This window comes from Salmo salar, unplaced genomic scaffold (assembly GCF_965601325.2).
Source record: "Salmo salar unplaced genomic scaffold, fSalSal1 ptg000136l, whole genome shotgun sequence".
Taxonomy (NCBI): domain Eukaryota; kingdom Metazoa; phylum Chordata; class Actinopteri; order Salmoniformes; family Salmonidae; genus Salmo; species Salmo salar.
Window position 1 is genome coordinate 286,779 of NW_027675321.1, and position 23,312 is coordinate 310,090.

At 44.0% G+C, this 23,312-nt stretch overlaps 1 pseudogene across 1 annotated transcript in view; it reads left to right on the forward strand.

Moving 5' to 3' along the window:
• The window catches only part of LOC145866931 (uncharacterized), a 93,036-nt pseudogene that overhangs the window by 65,416 nt on the left and 4,308 nt on the right, over positions 1-23,312 (forward strand). The window lies entirely within an intron of this gene.

Consider the following 23,312-nt stretch of genomic DNA (forward strand, 5'->3'; position numbering starts at 1 on the left):
AAAAAAGCTCATCATTTATGTCCAAAAATCTCCGTCTCGTTAGCACATGATGTAAGCCAGCCGGACTTCTCGTCATGAACGAGGGGAAAAAATATATTTCCGTTCGTTCAAACATGTCAAACGTTGTATAGCATAAATCATTAGGGCCTTTTTTAACCAGAACATGAATAATATTCAAGGTGGACGAATGCATACTCTTTTATAACGTATTGGAACGAGGGTACCCAACATGAACTCGCGCGCCAGGTGTCTAATGGGACATCATCGTTCCATGGCTCTTGTTCGGTCAGATCTCCCTCCAGAAGACTCAAAACACTTTGTAAAGGCTGGTGACATCTAGTGGAAGCAATAGGAAGTGCCAAAATATTCCTAAACCCCTGTGTTTTTCAATGGGATAGGTTTAAAGTCAATACAACACATCAGGTATCCACTTCCTGTCAGAAAATGTCTCAGGGTTTTGCCTGCCAAATGAGTTCTGTTATACTCACAGACACCATTCAAACAGTTTTGGAAACTTTAGAGTGTTTTCTATCCATATATAATAAGTATATGCATATTCTAGTTACTGGGTAGGATTAGTAACCAGATTAAATCGGGTAAATTTTTTTTATCCAGACGTGCAAATGCTGCCCCCTAGACCCAACAGGTTAAAGACAAGACTCTCGTTAATCTAACCACACTGTCCGATTTCAAAAAGGCTTTACAACGAAAGCAAAACATTAGATTATGTCAGCAGAGTACCCAGCCAGAAATAATCAGACACCCATTTTTCAAGCTAGCATATAATGTCACAAAAACCCAGAAGACAGCTAAATGCAGCACTAACCTTTGATGATCTTCATCAGATGACACACCTAGGACATTATGTTATACAATACATGCATGTTTTGTTCAATCAAGTTCATATTTATATGAAAAACCAGCTTTTTACATTAGCATGTGACGTTCAGAACTAGCATACCCCCCGCAAACTTCCGATTAATTTACTAACAATTTACTAAATTACTCACGATAAACGTTCACAAAAAGCATAACAATTATTTTAAGAATTATAGATACAGAACTCCTCTATGCACTCGATATGTCCGATTTTAAAATAGCTTTTCAGTGAAAGCACATTTTGCTATATTCTCAGTAGATAGCCCGGCATCACAGGGCTAGCCATTTAGACACCCACCAAGTTTAGCGCTGACCAAACTCCGGTTTACTATTATAAAAGTTTGATTACCTTTCCTGTTCTTCGTCAGAATGCACTCCCAGGACTTGTACTTCAATAACAAATGTAGGTTTGGTCCAAAATAATCCATAGTTATGTTCCATCAGCTGCGTTTTGTTCGTGCGTTCTAGACACTATCCCAATGGTAAATAACGGTCGTGCGCATGGCGCATTTCGTGACAAAAGATTTCTAAATATTTCATTACCGTACTTCGAAGCATGTCAACCGCTGTTTAAAATCAATTTTTATGCCATTTTTCTCGTAAAAAAGCGATAATATTCCGACCGGGAATCTGTGTTTCGCTAAATAGAGGGAAAAACAGAAAGACGGGGGCGGCCAGTGCACGAGCCTAAGCCCTTTGTCCTCTGATAGACCACTTAGCAAAAGCGCTTGTGTGTTTCAGCCAGGGCTTTGAATTACGTCATTCAGGTTTTTCCCAGGCTCTGAGAGCCCATTGGAGCCGTGGTAAGTGTCACGTAACAGCAGAGATCCTTTGTAATGAATAGAGATGACAAAGAATAGCAAGAAATGGTCAGACAGGGTACTTCCTGTACAGAATCTTCTCACGTTTTGGCCTGCCAAATGAGTTCTGTTATACTCACAGACACCATTCAAACAGTTTTAGAAACTTTAGGGTGTTTTCTATCCATATGTAATAAGTATATGCATATTCTAGTTACTGGGTAGGAGTGGTAACCAGATTAAATCGGGTACGTTTTTTATCCGGCGGTGTAAATACTGCCCCCTTGCCCTAACAGGTTAAGGAATACCTAGGATAGGATAAAGTAATCCTTCTAACCCCCCCCCCCCCCTTAAAAGATTTAGATGCACTATTGTAAAGTGGTTGTTCCACTGGATATCATAAGGTGAATCCACCAATTTGTAAGTCGCTCTGGATAAAAGCGTCTGCTAAATGACTTAAATGTAAATGTAATGTAAATGTACTACCTGGAATCTTTTAGTAAGTGGGGCATTACGTAGATGGAACCCCTTTGTATCCCCAACAATCTCTTATCATAGACTACCTGGAATCTTTTAGTAAGTGGGGCATTACGTAGATGGAACCCCTTTGTATCCCCAACAATCTCTTATCATAGACTACCTGGAATCTTTTAGTAAGTGGGGCATTACGTAGATGGAACCCCTTTGTATCCCTAACAATCTCTTATCATAGACTTCCTGGAATCTTTTAGTAAGTGGGGCATTACGTAGATGGAACCCCTTTGTATCCCTAACAATCTCTTATCATAGACTGCCTGGAATCTTTTAGTAAGTGGGGCATTATGTAGATGGAACCCCTTTGTATCCCCAACAATCTCTTTGTAGGAGGTCAACATTTCTAATTCACTATTCCGGTCGTTTATAAAACCCTCGACTAAGTGTGTGATTGATTCCAAGTTTACACGTGGGGCATTTTCATTGTTTTGCCTTTGGCTTTCAACACTACGTGATTGTTTTTAGTGCTAAAAGCATAGCTTTTGGGTCCACAGGATGACCACTATCATATGGTCACCATCTTCCAGTTCACTGGTTAAACCACCCAGATAGTTACTAAGAGGGGGGGATGACCACTATCATATGGTCACCATCTTCCAGTTCACTGGTTAAACCACCCAGATAGTTGCTAAGAGGAGGAGGGGTCCAATCACCAGGTTTCCTTACATAGACCACAGAGTCTGTGTCATGGTAAAGACCCCTCCTCTGCAGCTGCTCCATGAGGGTATATAGTCCATAGGCCGTGGTAGAAGCTGGTAGAACCCTCCTCTGCAGCTGCTCCATGAGGGAATATAGTCCATAGACCGTGGTAGAAGCTGGTAGACCCCTCCTCTGCAGCTGCTCCATGAGGGAATATAGTCCATAGACCGTGGTAGAAGCTGGTAGAACCCTCCTCTGCAGCTGCTCCATGAGGGTATATAGTCCATAGGCCGTGGTAGAAGCTGGTAGACCCCTCCTCTGCAGCTGCTCCATGAGGGTATATAGTCCATAGGCTGTGGTAGAAGCTGGTAGACCCCTCCTCTGCAGCTGCTCCATGAGGGTATATAGTCCATAGGCCGTGGTAGAAGCTGGTAGACCCCTCCTCTGCAGCTGCTCCATGAGGGAATATAGTCCATAGGCCGTGGTTGAAGCTGGTAGAACCCTCCTCTGCAGCTGCTCCATGAGGGTTTATAGTCCATAGGCCGTGGTAGAAGCTGGTAGAAGCCTCCTCTGCAGCTGCTCCATGAGGGTATATAGTCCATAGGTCATGGTAGAAGCTGGTAGAACCCTCCTCTGCAGCTGCTCCATGAGGGTATATAGTCCATAGGCCGTGGTAGAAGCTGGTAGACCCCTCCTCTGCAGCTGCTCCATGAGGGAATATAGGCCGTGGTAGAAGCTGGTAGAACCCTCCTCTGCAGCTGCTCCATGAGGGTGTATAGTCCATAGGCCGTGGTAGAAGCTGGTAGAACCCTCCTCTGCAGCTGCTCCATGAGGGAATATAGGCCGTGATAGAAGCTGGTAGACCCCACCTCTGCAGCTGCTCCATGAGGGTATATAGTCCATAGGCCGTGGTAGAAGCTGGTAGACCCCTTCTCTACAGCTGCTCCATGAGGGAATATAGTCCATAGGTCATGGTAGAAGCTGGTAGAACCCTCCTCTGCAGCTGCTCCATGAGGGAATATAGTCCATAGGTCATGGTAGAAGCTGGTAGAACCCTCCTCTGCAGCTGCTCCATGAGGGAATATAGTCCATAGGCCGTGGTAGAAGCTGGTAGAACCCTCCTCTGCAGCTGCTCCATGAGGGTATATAGTCCATAGGTCATGGTAGAAGCTGGTAGACCCCTCCTCTGCAGCTGCTCCATGAGGGAATATAGTCCATAGGCCGTGGTAGAAGCTGGTAGACCCCTCCTCTGCAGCTGCTCCATGAGGGTTTATAGTCCATAGGCCGTGGTAGAAGCTGGTAGAACCCTCCTCTGCAGCTGCTCCATGAGGGAATATAGGCCGTGGTAGAAGCTGGTAGACCCCTCCTCTGCAGCTGCTCCATGAGGGTGTATAGTCCATAGGCCGTGGTAGAAGCTGGTAGAACCCTCCTCTGCAGCTGCTCCATGAGGGAATATAGGCCGTGGTAGAAGCTGGTAGACCCCTCCTCTGCAGCTGCTCCATGAGGGAATATAGGCCGTGGTAGAAGCTGGTAGACCCCTCCTCTGCAGCTGCTCCATGAGGGTGTATAGTCCATAGGCCGTGGTAGAAGCTGGTAGACCCCTCCTCTGCAGCTGCTCCATGAGGGTGTATAGTCCATAGGCCGTGGTAGAAGCTGGTAGACCCCTCCTCTGCAGCTGCTCCATGAGGGTGTATAGTCCATAGGCCGTGGTAGAAGCTGGTAGACCCCTCCTCTGCAGCTGCTCCATGAGGGTATATAGTCCATAGGCCGTGGTAGAAGCTGGTAGACCCCTCCTCTGCAGCTGCTCCATGAGGGTATATAGTCCATAGGCCGTGGTAGAAGCTGGTAGACCCCTCCTCTGCAGCTGCTCCATGAGGGAATATAGTCCATAGGCCGTGGTAGAAGCTGGTAGAACCCTCCTCTGCAGCTGCTCCATGAGGGTTTATAGTCCATAGGCCGTGGTAGAAGCTGGTAGACCCCTCCTCTGCAGCTGCTCCATGAGGGTGTATAGTCCATAGGCCGTGGTAGAAGCTGGTAGAACCCTCCTCTGCAGCTGCTCCATGAGGGTGTATAGTCCATAGGCCGTGGTAGAAGCTGGTAGACCCCTCCTCTGCAGCTGCTCCATGAGGGTATATAGTCCATAGGTCATGGTAGAAGCTGGTAGACCCCTCCTCTGCAGCTGCTCCATGAGGGAATATAGTCCATAGGCCGTGGTAGAAGCTGGTAGACCCCTCCTCTGCAGCTGCTCCATGAGGGTTTATAGTCCATAGGCCGTGGTAGAAGCTGGTAGAACCCTCCTCTGCAGCTGCTCCATGAGGGAATATAGGCCGTGGTAGAAGCTGGTAGACCCCTCCTCTGCAGCTGCTCCATGAGGGTGTATAGTCCATAGGCCGTGGTAGAAGCTGGTAGAACCCTCCTCTGCAGCTGCTCCATGAGGGAATATAGGCCGTGGTAGAAGCTGGTAGACCCCTCCTCTGCAGCTGCTCCATGAGGGAATATAGGCCGTGGTAGAAGCTGGTAGACCCCTCCTCTGCAGCTGCTCCATGAGGGTGTATAGTCCATAGGCCGTGGTAGAAGCTGGTAGACCCCTCCTCTGCAGCTGCTCCATGAGGGTGTATAGTCCATAGGCCGTGGTAGAAGCTGGTAGACCCCTCCTCTGCAGCTGCTCCATGAGGGTGTATAGTCCATAGGCCGTGGTAGAAGCTGGTAGACCCCTCCTCTGCAGCTGCTCCATGAGGGTATATAGTCCATAGGCCGTGGTAGAAGCTGGTAGACCCCTCCTCTGCAGCTGCTCCATGAGGGTATATAGTCCATAGGCCGTGGTAGAAGCTGGTAGACCCCTCCTCTGCAGCTGCTCCATGAGGGAATATAGTCCATAGGCCGTGGTAGAAGCTGGTAGAACCCTCCTCTGCAGCTGCTCCATGAGGGTTTATAGTCCATAGGCCGTGGTAGAAGCTGGTAGACCCCTCCTCTGCAGCTGCTCCATGAGGGTGTATAGTCCATAGGCCGTGGTAGAAGCTGGTAGAACCCTCCTCTGCAGCTGCTCCATGAGGGTGTATAGTCCATAGGCCGTGGTAGAAGCTGGTAGACCCCTCCTCTGCAGCTGCTCCATGAGGGTATAAAGTCCATAGGCCGTGGTAGAAGCTGGTAGAACCCTCCTCTGCAGCTGCTCCATGAGGGTATATAGTCCATAGGCCGTGGTAGAAGCTGGTAGAACCCTCCTCTGCAGCTGGTCCATGAGGGTATATAGTCCATAGGCCGTGGTAGAAGCTGGTAGAACCCTCCTCTGCAGCTGCTCCATGAGGGTTTATAGTCCATAGGCCGTGGTAGAAGCTGGTAGAACCCTCCTCTGCAGCTGCTCCATGAGGGTATATAGTCCATAGGTCATGGTAGAAGCTGGTAGAACCCTCCTCTGCAGCTGCTCCATGAGGGTATATAGTCCATAGGCCGTGGTAGAAGCTGGTAGACCCCTCCTCTGCAGCTGCTCCATGAGGGAATATAGGCCGTGGTAGAAGCTGGTAGAACCCTCCTCTGCAGCTGCTCCATGAGGGTGTATAGTCCATAGGCCGTGGTAGAAGCTGGTAGAACCCTCCTCTGCAGCTGCTCCATGAGGGAATATAGTCCATAGGCCGTGGTAGAAGCTGGTAGAACCCTCCTCTGCAGCTGCTCCATGAGGGTATATAGTCCATAGACCGTGGTAGAAGCTGGTAGACCCCTCCTCTGCAGCTGCTCCATGAGGGTGTATAGGCCGTGGTAGAAGCTGGTAGACCCCTCCTCTGCAGCTGCTCCATGAGGGTGTATAGGCCGTGGTAGAAGCTGGTAGACCCCTCCTCTGCAGCTGCTCCATGAGGGTGTATAGGCCGTGGTAGAAGCTGGTAGACCCCTCCTCTGCAGCTGCTCCATGAGGGTTTATAGTCCATAGGCCGTGGTAGAAGCTGGTAGAACCCTCCTCTGCAGCTGCTCCATGAGGGTATATAGTCCATAGGCCGTGGTAGAAGCTGGTAGAACCCTCCTCTGCAGCTGCTCCATGAGGGTGTATAGTCCATAGGCCATGATAGAAGCTGGTAGACCCCTCCTCTGCAGCTGCTCCATGAGGGTGTATAGGCCGTGGTAGAAGCTGGTAGACCCCTCTTCTTGTTACGTCTCCATTACAACAGAGATATGTCTTGATTCTAGAACAAAAAATTAGAAATTTCATATTGGTCTGAAAAAAATGTATTCCAATAATTATTCGGGATCTTTAATGATAGATGTTAATATATTACTTCTCTGAGCAAATTCGCCCCACAAACTGTTCAAGAGAAGTTTACACACGTTTATTTTGGCTTTGGTGACCTCTATTCTGTCAGGGTCAAGACGTATGCCCTCTTTTCATGATAGTCCTGAATGTATCTGTCTTCGGTCTCTTGATCTGTGACTGATGTAGGATATCCTGAAGCCATTTGTTTGCCTCTCAAGAAGGTATTGATGTACTCTTTAAAAAGAGTGTCTTATTTCCTGGGAAAGTTCCACAATAAAAAGCTGTGGCCACACGATACGCCTTCTCTAAGGCTAATCTCATGGGAAAGAAACTTAAACAATGTACTTAAAAAAAATATATTTCACCTTTATTTAACCAGGTAGGCAAGTTGAGAACAAGTTCTCATTTACAATTGCGACCTGGCCAAGATAAAGCAAAGCAGTTCGACACATACAACAACACAGAGTTACACATGGAGTAAAACAAACATACAGTCAATAATACAGTAGTAGAATACGTCTATATACAATGTGAGCAAATGAGGTGAAATAAGGGAGGTAAAGGCAAAAAAAGGCCATGGTGGCAAAGTAAATACAATATAGCAAGTAAAACACTGGAATGGTAGATTTGTAGTGGAAGAAAGTGCAAAGTAGAAATATATATATAATGGGGTGCAAAGGAGCTAAATAAATAAATAAATACAGTAGGGGAAGGGGTAGTTGTTTGGGCTAAATTATAGATGGGCTATGTACAGGTGCAGTGATCTGTGAGCTGCTCTGACAGCTGGTGCTTAAAGCTAGTGAGGGAGATAAGTGTTTCCAGTTTCAGAGATTTTTGTAGTTCGTTCCAGTCATTGGCAGCAGAGAACTGGAAGGAGAGACGGCCAAAGGAGGAATTAGCTTTGGGGGTGACCAGAGAGATATACCTGCTGGAGCGCGTGCTACAGGTGGGTGCTGCTATGGTGACCAGCGAGCTGAGATAAGGGGGGACTTTACCTAGCAGGGTCTTGTAGATGACCTGGAGCCAGTGGGTTTGGCGACGAGTATGAAGCGAGGGCCAGCCAATGAGAGCGTACAGGTCGCAGTGGTGGGTAGTGTATGGGGCTTTGGTGACCAAATGGATGGCACTGTGACAGACTGCATCCAGTTTGTTGAGTAGAGTGTTGGAGGCTATTTTATATATGACATCACCGAAGTCGAGGATCGGTAGGATGGTCAGTTTTACGAGGATGTGTTTGGCAGCATGAGTGAAGGATGCTTTGTTGCGATATAGGAAGCCGATTCTAGATTTAATTTTGGATTGGAGATGCTTAATGTGAGTCAGGAAGGAGAGTTTACAGTCTAACCAGACACCCAGGTATTTGTAGTTGTCCACGTATTCTAAGTCAGAACCGTCCAGAGTAGTGATGCTGGACGGGCGAGCAGGTGCGGGCAGTGATCGATTGAATAGCATGCATTTCGTTTTACCTGCGTTTAAGAGCAGTTGGAGGCCACGGAAGGAGAGTTGTATGGCATTGAAGCTCATCTGGAGATTTGTTAACACAGTGTCCAAGGAGGGGCCAGAAGTATACAGAATGGTGTCGTCTGCATAGAGGTGGATCAGAGAATCACCAGCAGCAAGAGCAACATCATTGATGTATACAGAGAAGAGAGTCGGCCCGAGAATTGAACCCTGTGGCACACCCATAGAGACTGCCAGAGGTCCCGGACAACAGGCCCTCCGATTTGACACACTGAACTCGATCAGAGAAGTAGTTTGTAAACCAGGCGAGGCAATCATTTGAGAAACCAAGGCTATTGAGTCTGCCAATAAGAATGTGGTGATTGACAGAGTCGAAAGCCTTGGCCAGGTCGATGAAGATGGCTGCACAGTATTGTCTCTTATCGATGGCGGTTATGATGTTGTTTAGGACCTTGAGCGTGGCTGAGGTGCACCCATGACCAGCTCTGAAACCAGATTGCATAGCGGAGAAGGTATGGTGGGATTCAAAATGGTCAGTAATCTGTTTTGTTAACTTGGCTTTCGAAGACCTTAGAAAGACAGGGTAGGATAGATATAGGTCTGTAGCAGTTTGGGTCTAGAGTGTCACCCCCTTTGAAGAGGGGGATGACCGCGCCAGCTTTCCAATCTTTTTGAATCTCAGACGATACGGATACGAAAGAGAGGTTGAACAGGCTAGTAATAGGGGTTGCAACAATTTCGGCAGATCATTTTAGAAAGAGAGGGTCCAGATTGTCTAGCCCGGCTGATTTGTATGGATCCAGATTTTTGCAGCTCTTTCAGAACATCAGCTATCTGGATTTGGGTGAAGGAGAAATGGTGGGGGCTTTGGCGGGTTGCTGTGGAGGGTGCCGGGCAGTTGACCGGGGTAGGAGCAGTTAGGTGGAAAGCATGGCCAGCCGTAGAGAAATGCTTATTGAAATTCTCAATTATAGTGGATTTATCAGTGGTAACAGTGTTTCCTAGCCTCAGAGCAGTGGGCAGCTGGGAGGAGGTGCTCTTATTCTTCATGGACTTTACAGTGTCCCAGAACTTTTTTGAGTTAGTACTACAGGATTCAAATTTCTGTTTGAAAAAGCTAGCCTTAGCTTTTCTAACTGCCTGCATATATTTGTTCCTAACTTCCCTGAAAAGTTGCATATCACGGGGGCTATTCGATGCTAATTCAGAACGCCACAGGATGTTTTTGTGCTGGTCAAGGGCAGACAGGTCTGGAGTGAACCAAGTACTATATCTATTCCTAGTTCTAAATGTTTTGAGTGGGGCATGCTTATTTAAGTTGGTGAGGAAGGCACTTTTAAAGAATAGCCAGGCATCATCTACTGACGGGATGAGGTCAACATTCCAGGATACCCCGTACATATATGGATGAGCGATGGCCGAACGGCATAGGCAAGATGCAGTTGATGGTATAGAGTACAGTATATACATATGAGATGAGTAATGTAGGATATGTAAACATTATATAAAGTGGCATTGTTTAAAGTGACTAGTGATACATTTATCACATCCAATTTTTTATTATTAAAGTGGCTAGAGATTTGAGTCAGTATGTTGGCAGCACCCACTCAATGTTAGTGATGGCTGTTTAACAGTCTGATGGCCTTGAGACAGAAGCTGTTTTTCAGTCTCTCGGTCCCAGCTTTGATGCACCTGTACTGACCTCGCCTTCTGGATGATAGCGGGGTGAACAGGCAGTGGCTCAGGTGGTTGTTGTCCTTGATGATCTTTTTGGCCTTCCTGTGACATCGGGTGGTTTAGGTGTCCTGGAGGGCAGGTAGTTTCCCCCCCGGTGATGCGTTGTGCAGACCTCACTACCCTCGGGAGAGCCTTACAGTTATGGGCGGAGCAGGTGCCGTACCAGGTGGGGATACAGCCTGACAGGATGCTCTCAATTGTACACCTTTAAAAGTTTGTGAGGGTTTTAGGTGCCTAGACAAATTTCTTCAGCCTCCTGAGGTTGAAGAGTCACTGTTGCGCCTTCTACACCACGTTGTCTGTGTTTGGTGGACCATTTCAGTTTGTCAGTGATGTGTACGCCGAGGAACATGAAGTTTTCCACCTTCTCCACTGCGGTCTCATCGATGTGGATGGGGTGGTGCCCCCTCTGCCGTTTCCTGAAGTCCACGATCATCTCCTTTGTTTTGTTGACGTTTGGTGAGAGGTTATTTTCCTGGCACCACACTCCCAGGGCCACTGGGGGTGGCCCGTCAGGAAGTCCAGGACCCAGTTACACAGGGGTGGGTTCAGACCCAGGGCCTCAAGCTTAATGAAGAGCTTGGAGGGTACTATGGTGTTGAATGCTGAGCTATAGTCAAAGAACAGCATTCTTACATAGGTATTCCTCTTGTCCAAATGGGATAGGGCAGTGCAATGGTGATTGCATCATCTGTGGATTATAGAGGCGGTAAGCAAATTGAAGTGGGTCTAGGGTATCCGGTAAGGTAGAGGTGATATGATCCTTGACTAGTCTCTCAAAGCACTTCATGATGATGGAAGTGAGTGCTACGGGGCGATAGTCATTTAGATCAGTTACCTTTGCTTTCTGGGCTCCCGAGTGGCGCAACAGTTTACAGCACTGCATCTCAGTGCAAGATTCATCACTGCAGTCCCTGGTTCGAATCCAGGCTGAATCACATCCGGCCGTGATTGGGAGTCCCATAGGGCAGTGCACAATTGGCCCTGTGTCGTCTGGGTTTGGCCAGGGTAGGCCGTCATTGTAAATAAAGAATTTGTTCTTAACTGACTTGCCTAGTTAAATAAAGGTTAAATAATATATATATATATATATATATATATATATATATATATATACAGTGCCTTGCGAAAGTATTCGGCCCCCTTGAACTTTTCGACCTTTTGCCACATTTCAGGCTTCAAACATAAAGATATAAAACTGTATTTTTTTGTGAAGAATCAACAACAAGTGGGACACAATTATGAAGTGGAACGAAATTTATTGGATATTTCAAACTTTTTTAACAAATAAAAAACTGAAAAATTGGCCGTGCAAAATTATTCAGCCCCTTTACTTTCAGTGCAGCAAACTCTCTCCAGAAGTTCAGTGAGGATCTCTGAATGATCCAATGTTGACCTAAATGACTAATGATGATAAATAGAATCCACCTGTGTGTAATCAAGTCTCCGTATAAATGCACCTGCTCTGTGATAGTCTCAGAGGTCCGTTTAAAGCGCAGAGAGCATCATGAAGAACAAGGAACACACCAGGCAGGCCCGAGATACTGTTGTGGAGAAGTTTAAAGCCGGATTTGGATACAAAAAGATTTCCCAAGCTTTAAACATCCCAAGGAGCACTGTGCAAGCGATAATATTGAAATGGAAGGAGTATCAGACCACTGCAAATCTACGAAGACCCGGCCGTCCCTCTAAACTTTCAGCTCATACAAGGAGAAGACTGATCAGAGATGCAGCCAAGAGGCCCATGATCACTCTGGATGAACTGCAGAGATCTACAGCTGAGGTGGGAGACTCTGTCCATAGGACAACAATCAGTCGTATACTGCACAAATCTGGCCTTTATGGAAGAGTGGCAAGAAGAAAGCCATTTCTTAAAGATATCCATAAAAAGTGTCGTTTAAAGTTTGCCACTAGCCACCTGGGAGACACATCAAACATGTGGAAGAAGGTGCTCTGGTCAGATGAAACCAAAATCGAACTTTTTGGCAACAATGCAAAACGTTATGTTTGGCGTAAAAGCAACACAGCTCATCACCCTGAACACACCATCCCCACTGTCAAACATGGTGGTGGCAGCATCATGGTTTTGGCCTGCTTTTCTTCAGCAGGGGCAGGGAAGATGGTTAAAATTGATGGGAAGATGGATGGAGCCAAATACAGGACCATTCTGGAAGAAAACCTGATGGAGTCTGCAAAAGACCTGAGACTGGGACGGAGATTTGTCTTCCAACAAGACAATGATCCAAAACATAAAGCAAAATCTACAATGGAATGGTTCACAAATAAACATATCCAGGTGTTAGAATGGCCAAGTCAAAGTCCAGACCTGAATCCAATCGAGAATCTGTGGAAAGAACTGAAAACTGCTGTTCACAAACGCTCTCCATCCAACCTCACTGAGCTCGAGCTGTTTTGCAAGGAGGAATGGGCAAAAATGTCAGTCTCTCGATGTGCAAAACTGATAGAGACATACCCCAAGCGACTTACAGCTGTAATCGCAGCAAAAGGTGGCGCTACAAAGTATTAACTTAAGGGGGCTGAATAATTTTGCACGCCCAATTTTTCAGTTTTTTATTTGTTAAAAAAGTTTGAAATATCCAATAAATTTCGTTCCACTTCATAATTGTGTCCCACTTGTTGTTGATTCTTCACAAAAAATTACAGTTTTATATCTTTATGTTTGAAGCCTGAAATGTGGCAAAAGGTCGAAAAGTTCAAGGGGGCCGAATACTTTCGCAAGGCACTGTATGTAAATAATATATATATATATATATCTATCTATTGGGTACAGGAACAATGGTGGACATCTTGAAGCATGTGGGGACAGTAGACTGGGATAGGGAGAGAATGAATATGTCCGTAATATGTCTCATGGCAAAGGGTCTGAATACTTATGTAAATAAGGTATTTCTGTTTTTTATTTGTAATCAATTTCCAATAATTTCTAAAAACCTGCTTTCACTTTGTCATTATTGGGTATTGTGTGTAGATTGATGACCAACATTTTCTATTTAATCCATTTTAGAATGAGGCTGAAACGTGACAAAATGTGGAAAAAGTCAAGGGGTCTGAATACTTTCCAAATGCGCTGTAAAGTAAAGTAAAAAAAAAAAAGGTAATTAAATACATTTAAAATTGACTTTATCTAAAAATGTAAAATTTCCTCAAATGCGTTTCCCTCCAGTCAGTAGACGGCGATGTGCGTCTTTCAGGCGATGCTGCCAGCGTGACGTATAATCTAGTGGACGGTTCTTCATAAACAGCTCGTCAACCACCTCGGTAGCTTGCTAGCCAAGATAGCCGAAAGATTCAAGCTATTTATACGCTTTTGGTCTATATTAGCTACTGTGTTGTAGACACACTTCTGTCGTATCTACTTGTTAACCTATTTAATTTAATATTACGTTATTTTTTATTAGTCAGCTATAGTAGCTGACTGGTTAAGTTAGCATTAGCCTAGTCGCTAATGATAGCTAGTTAGCTAACATCCCCGAACATGAGCTCCCTAAACTACTCCCCTCCTGTTAAAGAAGAGGAGGTCTGCTGGACGGAGAAAGAAGCTCTGGGGCTGAACATTGTCGTGAAAGAGGAGAAGGAAGAGGAGGATGTTACAGTAAAACAAGAAGTAGAGGGTGAGGCTGTTACAGTGAAAGATGAAGAGAAAGACGTTTCAGTTAAACAAGAGGAAGAAGAGGATGATGCTGTTTTTGGAGTGAAGAAGGAAGGAGAGATTACTGTCACATTGGAAGATGAAGAGGAGGAGACAGGAGATCTGAGTAACACCAGTAAGTACCGCCTTCAATTAGTTTTTAACTTTGGATATTCGGAGTTGGCTCGTCAATACCTCTTCAACGGAGGGCCCTGGGATGATGACTGATATGTCTAGAATCAGACGGCGTAGAGACAAGCTACCCCTTGTTTTCTCCGTTCCGTTTCCAAAAAGTGACTTAACATATATATCTGAGGAGGGTCTATCTGCTGACCGCAGACTGGGGGGCCACGGCATGTAGTGATTTTAATGTAGTGATGTTTTACTACACACCGTGACCCCCAATAGAGCCATGTGAGAGTTGGGTTGGCTACACCAAAGATTATGGATATACTGACAAGATGTCTCTCCGCCCTGACAAGGGGAGTCGTTGTCCACAAAGCTGCACTGTGGGTTGTCTATCTCCCACCTATCCTGTCTTTGGATTGGTGGATACATCTTATTATTGTAATCTATTGTTTATATTCTATGAGGGTTGTTGACGTCAACCGCCTGTATTCAATGGAGAGAGATGCTAAGCTACTAGCATGAATATGCATAGCGATCTGGAGACAACTCCAAGTGTGTTTTTATCAAAGTTGTGGTATGTCACGTGTCCACGTAACAACTTAATCATTACGAAACTTCTGTTAGATCAAGTAAACCTCACGTAGAAAATAAGCCATTTATTTTGTTGTTGACCAAATTCAACACTTTCCACATTGGGTTGATAATTGTTTCCACTTGGATACAACCAACTGTAACCTACTGGCATGACCTAGAGAGATACAACCTACTGTAACCTACTGGCATGACCTAGAGAGATACAACCTACTGTAACCTACTGGCATGACCTAGAGAGATACAACCTACTGTAACCTACTGGCATGACCTAGAGAGTTACAACCTACTGTAACCTACTGGCATGACCTAGAGAGATACAACCTACTGTAACCTACTGGCATGACCTAGAGAGATACAACCTACTGTAACCTACTGGCATGACCTAGAGAGTTACAACCTACTGTAACCTACTGGCATGACCTAGAGAGATACAACCTACTGTAACCTACTGGCATGACCTAGAGAGATACAACCTACTGTAACCTACTGGCATGACCTAGAGAGTTACAACCTACTGTAACCTACTGGCATGACCTAGAGAGATACAACCTACTGTAACCTACTGGCATGACCTAGAGAGTTACAACCTACTGTAACCTACTGGCATGACCTAGAGAGATACAACCAACTGTAACCTACTGGCATGACCTAGAGAGATACAACCTACTGTAACCTACTGGCATGACCTAGAGAGATACAACCTACTGTAACCTACTGGCATGACCTAGAGAGTTACAACCTACTGTAACCTACTGGCATGACCTAGAGAGATACAACCTACTGTAACCTACTGGCATGACCTAGATAGATACAACCTACTGTAACCTACTGGCATGACCTAGATAGATACAACCTACTGTAACCTACTGGCATGACCTAGAGAGTTACAACCTACTGTAACCTACTGGCATGACCTAGAGAGTTACAACCTACTGTAACCTACTGGCATGACCTAGAGAGATACAACCTACTGTAACCTACTGGCATGACCTAGAGAGATACAACCTACTGTAACCTACTGGCATGACCTAGAGATACAACCAACTGTAACCTACTGGCATGACCTAGAGAGATACAACCTACTGTAACCTACTGGCATGACCTAGAGAGTTACAACCTACTGTAGCCTACTGGCATGACCTAGAGAGTTACAACCTACTGTAGCCTACTGGCATGACCTAGAGAGATACAACCTACTGTAACCTACTGGCATGACCTAGAGAGATACAAGCTACTGTAACCTACTGGCATGACCTAGAGAGATACAACCTACTGTAACCTACTGGCGTGACCTAGAGAGATACAACCTACTGTAACCTACTGGCGTGACCTAGAGAGGTACAACCTACTGTAGCCTACTGGCATGACCTACAGAGATACAACCTACTGTAACCTACTGGCATGACCTAGAGAGTTACAACCTACTGTAACCTACTGGCATGACCTAGAGAGATACAACCTACTGTAACCTACTGGCATGACCTAGAGAGATACCATCTACTGTAACCTACTGGCATGACCTAGAGAGATACAACCTACTGGCATGACCTACAGAGATACAACCTACTGTAGCCTACTGGCATGACCTAAAGAGTTACAACCTACTGTAACCTACTGGCATGAACTACATACGACAGAAGTGTGTTTAAAACACTGCGACTAATATACACCAAACCACTGTAAAGAGCGTGAATGTTGTAGCTATGTTTGCTAGAAAGCTACCGAGGTGTCTGACTAGCTGTTGTTGTTGAAGGATCGTCCGTCCACTAGATTATACGTCACACTGGCAGCATCGCCTGAACCTAAAAGACGCACATCGCCATCTGCTGACTGGAGGGGGCAACGCAGTTGAGGAACCAAACGTTTATTTTTCATTTATTTCATAAAAGTTTAATATTATATTAAGTCGTTCAAAGAGAAGCATGTGTTGATTGATTCGTTTTTAATGAGTGAGAATTTAATACAAACTTTACACCCACTACATATTTGCATTGAACCATACTTCTGACATGGATCATTTTGACCCCAGAGGCATATCTTTTATCATAGCCAAAATGTGGTTTATTCAATTCTTCCACTTTTTCATGACTTTGTCAATCAACTGGTTGTTAATACATCTAAATCATGGTTTAGTGTTTCTGTATCAATATGGACTTTTAACAAATTCAAATCCTTTGGAGTCATTTTGACCCCAGACAAAAGCACCTTTGATAAATGGGACGTTTATTTCAAATCACATTTTATTGGTCACATACACATGTTTATCAGATGTTATTGCGGCTGTAGTGAAATGCTTGTGTTTCTAGCTCCGACAGTGCAGTAATATCTAACAATTAATATGTAACAATTTCACAACATATACCCAATACACACACATCTAAGTATTTGAATCTAGGTTTCTCTGTAGACATGATCCATCCCACCAGAGGGTGGAGGGGCACCTGTATCAGTGGTTTTGACCAGATAGACACCTGCAGATACACAGTATAGTGCCTCCCATATACTCTCCTAAGATTGGACTTTTCTATGCCACGTATCACATGACTGTGAACAAAACTGCCAGAGGCGGCAGCGTAGTGGTTAGAGCGTTGGACTAGTAACCAAAAGGTTGCAAGTTCAAATCCCCGAGCTGACGAGGTACAAATCTGTTGTTCTGCCCCTGAACAAGGCAGTTAACCTCTATGGGCAAACGTCCCACCCTAGTCAACAGCCAGTGTAATCCCGTGGCGCGATATTCAAATACCTTAGAAATGCTATTACTTCAATTTCTCAAACATATGACTATTTTACACCATTTTAAAGACAAGACTCTCGTTAATCTAACCACACTGTCCGATTTCAAAAAGGCTTTACAACGAAAGCAAAACATTAGATTATGTCAGCAGAGTACCCAGCCAGAAATAATCAGACACCCATTTTTCAAGCTAGCATATAATGTCACAAAAACCAAAACCACAACTAAATGCAGCACTAACCTTTGATGATCTTCATCAGATGACACTCCTAGGACATTATGTTATACAATACATGCATGTTTTGTTCAATCAAGTTCATATTTATATCAAAAACCAGCTTTTTACATTAGCATGTGACGTTCAGAACTAGCATACCCCCCGCAAACTTCCGGTGAATTTACTAAATTACTCACGATAAACGTTCACAAAAAGCATAACAATTATTTTAAGAATTATAGATACAGAACTCCTCTATGCACTTGATATGTCCGATTTTAAAATAGCTTTTCGGTGAAAGCACATTTTGCAATATTCTCAGTAGATCGCCCGGCATCACAGGGCTAGCTATTTAGACACCCAGCAAGTTTAGCACTCACCAAAGTCAGATTTACTATAAGAAAAATGTTATTACCTTTGGTGTTCTTCGTCAGAATGCACTCCCAGGACTTCTACTTCAATAACAAATGTTGGTTTGGTCCCAAATAATCCATAGTTATATCCAAATAGTGGCGTTTTGTTCGTGCGTTCAAGACACTATCCGAAGTGTAAATAAGGGTCATGCGCATGATGCATTTCATGACAAAAAAATTCTAAATATTCCATTACCGTACTTCGAAGCATGTCAACCGCTGTTTAAAATCAATTTTTATGCCATTTTTCTCATAAAAAAGCGATAATATTCCGACCGGGAGCGGTGGTTTTCGTTCAAAGATAAAACATGGAGTCCACTCGTGCACGCGCCCGAGTCTCACAGTACTGTTACCGGCCACTATCCAAACGCGGTACTTTTTTTCAGCCAGAGCCTGCAAAGCCACGATTCAGCTTTTTACCGCCTTCTGAGAGCCCATGGGAGCCGTAGGAAGTGTCACGTAACAGCAGAGATCCCCTGTAATGGATAGAGATAATCAAGAAGGCCAAGAAATTGTCAGACAGGGCACTTCCTGCATGGAATCTTCTCAGGTTTTGGCCTGCCAAATGAGTTCTGTTATACTCAGACACCATTCAAACCGTTTTAGAAACTTTGGAGTGTTTTCTATCCAAAGCTAATAATTATATGCATATTCTAGTTTCTGGGCAGGAGTAATAATCAGATTAAATCGGGTACGTTTTTTATCCGGCCGTGAAAATACTGCCCCCTAGCCATAACAGGTTAACCTATTTAATTTAATATTACGTTATTTTTTATTAGTCAGCTATAGTAGCTGGCTGGTTAAGTTAGCATTAGCCTAGTCGCTAATGATAGCTAGCTAGCTAACATCCCCGAACATGAGCTCCCTAAACTACTCCCCTCCTGTTAAAGAAGAGGAGGTCTGCTGGACGGAGAAAGAAGCTCTGGGGCTGCACATTGTCGTGAAAGAGGAGAAGGAAGAGGAGGATGTTACAGTAAAACAAGAAGTAGAGGGTGAGGCTGTTACAGTGAAAGAAGAAGAGAAAGACGTTTCAGTTAAACAAGAGGAAGAAGAGGATGATGCTGTTTTTGGAGTTAAGAAGGAAGGAGAGATTACTGTCACATTGGAAGATGAAGAGGAGGAGACGGGAGATCTGAGTAACACCCGTAAGTACCGCCTTCAATTAGTTTTTAACTTTGGATATTCGGAGTTGGCTCGTCAATACCTCTTCAACGGAGGGCCCTGGGATGATGACTGATATGTCTAGAATCAGACGGCGTAGAGACAAGCTACCCCTTGTTTTCTCCGTTCCGTTTCCAAAAAGTGACTTAACATATATATTTGAGGAGGGTCTATCTGCTGACCGCAGACTGGGGGCCACGGCATGTAGTGATTTTAATGTAGTGATGTTTTACTACACACCGTGCCCCCCAATAGAGCCATGTGAGAGTTGGGTTGGCTACACCAAAGATTATGGATATACTGACAAGATGTCTCTCCGTCCTAACAAGGGGAGTCGTTGTCCACAAAGCTGCACTGTGGGTTGTCTATCTCCCACCTATCCTGTCTTTGGATTGGTGGATACATCTTATTATTGTAATCTATTGTTTATATCCTATGAGGGTTGTTGATGTCAACCGACTGTATTCAATGGAGAGAGATGCTAAGCTACTAGCATGAATATGCATAGCGATCTGGAGACAACTCCTATAGTGTTTTTATCAAAGTTGTCGGTATGTCACATGTCCACATAACAACTTAATCATTACGAAACTTCTGTTAGATCAAGTGAACCTCATGTAGGAAATAAGCCATTCATTTTGTTGTTGACCAAATTCAACACTTTCCACATTGGGTTGATAATTGTTTCCACTTGGATACAACCAACTGTAACCTACTGGCATGACCTAGAGAGATACAACCTACTGTAACCTACTGGCATGACCTAGAGAGATACAACCTACTGTAACCTACTGGCATGACCTAGAGAGTTACAACCTACTGTAACCTACTGGCATGACCTAGAGAGATACAACCTACTGTAACCTACTGGCATGACCTAGAGAGATACAACCTACTGTAACCTACTGGCATGACCTAGGGAGTTACAACCTACTGTAACCTACTGGCATGACCTAGAGAGATACAACCTACTGTAACCTACTGGCATGACCTAGAGAGATACAACCTACTGTAACCTACTGGCATGACCTAGAGAGATACAACCTACTGTAACCTACTGGCATGACCTAGAGAGATACAACCTACTGGCATGACCTAGAGAGTTACAACCTACTGTAACCTACTGGCATGACCTAGAGAGAGTTACAACCTACTGTAACCTACTGGCATGACCTAGAGAGATACAACCTACTGTAACCTACTGGCATGACCTAGAGAGTTACAACCTACTGTAACCTACTGGCATGACCTACAGAGTTACAACCTGCTGTAACCTACTGGCATGACCTAGAGAGATACAACCTACTGTAACCTACTGGCATGACCTAGAGAGATAGAACCTACTGTAACCTACTGGCATGACCTAGAGTTACAACCTACTGTAACCTACTGGCATGACCTAGAGAGATCCAACCTACTGTAACCTACTGGCATGACCTAGAGAGTTACAACCTACTGTAGCCTACTGGCATGACCTAGAGAGATACAACCTACTGTAACCTACTGGCATGACCTAGAGAGATACAACCTACTGTAACCTACTGGCATGACCTAGAGAGATACAACCTACTGTAACCTACTGGCATGACCTAGAGAGTTACAACCTACTGTAACCTACTGGCATGACCTAGAGAGTTACAGCCTACTGTAACCTACTGGCATGACCTAGATAGATACAACCTACTGTAGCCTACTGGCATGACCTAGAGAGTTACAACCTACTATAACCTACTGGCATGACCTAGAGAGATACAACCTACTGTAACCTACTGGCGTGTCCTAGAGAGATACAACCTACTGTAACCTACTGGCATGACCTAGATATATATATATATATGTGTGTGTGTGTGTGTGTGTATATATCTATATATATATATGTATATATATATATATATATATATATACAAGCATTTCTAAACTTTTTTTCTCACTTTTATGGGGTATTGTGATGTCTTTATGAGGTATTGTCTGAAAATTGATAATTGGAAGAAAAAAATCTATTTAATAATAACCAAATGTGTAAAAAGGGAAGGGGTCTGAATGCATGTATGTTGTATGTTCTAGGGCAGATTAAAAAAAAAAAGTATTTTCTTTCTACCAATTGATTGGTAGAAATGTTATGAAGTGTATTTTTCCATATAGACACACCCCATGTGTTTAATAAAATCCTCTGTATGTGCAGAACTTGAACTGAACTGATGCTTCAAGCGTTTGATTAAATAATTAACACACACAAATGACTTGAGGAAGCCAGAGGTCAATATAACCAGAAGAAAATAACCAATTCCCCACCTGCTGCTGGCCTTCGTTAATTCTGACATTATGCTCCTGGAGTTTCCGGTAAAATAGGCAAACTTTTTCCATTTCCGTTTGAAGTGCCAATTTATCTTACCATTTCTACCGATCTGCGTGCCAGTTATGAACGAGTTACAACACCTGTTTGGCTCCGCCACTTCCTGGGTCGGTGAAGTGAGGTATTAAATTTAAGGATTAAATCATTTAAGGAATATATCCGAGTCTCACGCTCATCACCTGTGGAAGGCAGGACTTCCAGCGAGGTGTGGATTTAATAGTATGTTGTACCTAGTTTCCCTCCTTCAGGGAACAGTAGTTATAGTCATAACGTGTGGATTTAATAGTATGTTGTACCTAGTTTCCCTCCTTCAGGGAACAGTAGTTATAGTCATAACGTTAAGCTTGTCATATTATGAACTTTAACTTAAATACTGGATCTTGCTGTGGGACAGTTTTTTGTATTCAGATCTCTGAAATGCTCTCTACCTACGTAACATTTAGTGTCTCCTTATGTTACGCTGGGAAAACAGTTTTCATGGGCACAGAAATCCTAAATCATTTCAGTTTACTAAATCCAATGGTTCTTACCGAGAGTCACCTTAACTTTATTGACAACTCCCAAATGGATACTGTCATTAATGCGGTTCGTAAATAATTACACATAATACTTAATACTGTAGCTTTTTAGTTACAATCACATGTTCAACTATCATCAGCTGATCCAGGAAATCATTTTCTGCATGCCAGTCAAATGTAGTTCTTCATTCATTACACCGTTAAAGACAGTTATGCCGTGCTCCACGTTGGATCCAACATCCCTAACAAATTGATGTTTATAATGTGTTATTGTCTACTTGATTTACAGTAGGGTCTCGTTAGTCCATTTGGAAACGGAGATACTTAGCTCATAATGTGTAGAGAACTGTTCCTTGATGGATAGGCTATTGTACAACACACAGAGCTATTTTCCTTTATTCAGAACATTTAGAATGACAACACATTACAGAGTAGCCTAGTGGGATTATTCACAAAATTATCTGGTGATCAGGTTATGAATTGTCATGACAAAGACATTTTAGTCTCCTTGTTTCACCTAAAATATTAAATGATTTATAGTCCTAGGTCTATGTTGTTGTTAGGTGAAGTTATGGGTCCTACAGTAGGTCTATGTTATTGTTAGGTGAGATTATAGACCATTTTGGCATACACTTAGTGGACAAAACCTCATTGTCAGGCTGATGTCAGGCTGATGGTAAACTGGCCAATGATCATTTTACTGGTTGAAGTCGTTTTTAAATATAAAGTAGTACATTTTCGACAATAACACAAACATTATATTAAATCAGGACATTCAAACGAGCCTTACAATTATAATCCAAAGTAGTGTCAAATGATGATAATAATAATCATAATCAACCTGGAAATGGAGGCTATTTTTGCTGTCAGCCTATGAGAACTCCCCTGAGTTTCCCCCACGGTGGTGAATTAGTGAATAGACACAGAGCTTAATGTGAGTTTCCTTGAGTAGCACTCCTGATCTAGTGCTGTAATATTCAGAATACATTGTGAAAACTAATCTTTGCTCACCATTTGTTAAATATATATTTTTTTTCACCCCTTTTTTCTCCCCAATCGGTACATAGTCTTGTCTCATTGCTGCAACTCCCATACGGACTCTGGAGAGGCGAAGGTCGAGAGCCATGCGTCCTCCAAAACACAACCCAACCTAGCCGCGATGCTTCTTGACACAATGCCTATCCAACCCGGAAGCCAGCAGCACCAATGTGTCGGAGGAAACACTGTACACCTGGCAACCTGGTCAGCGTGCAC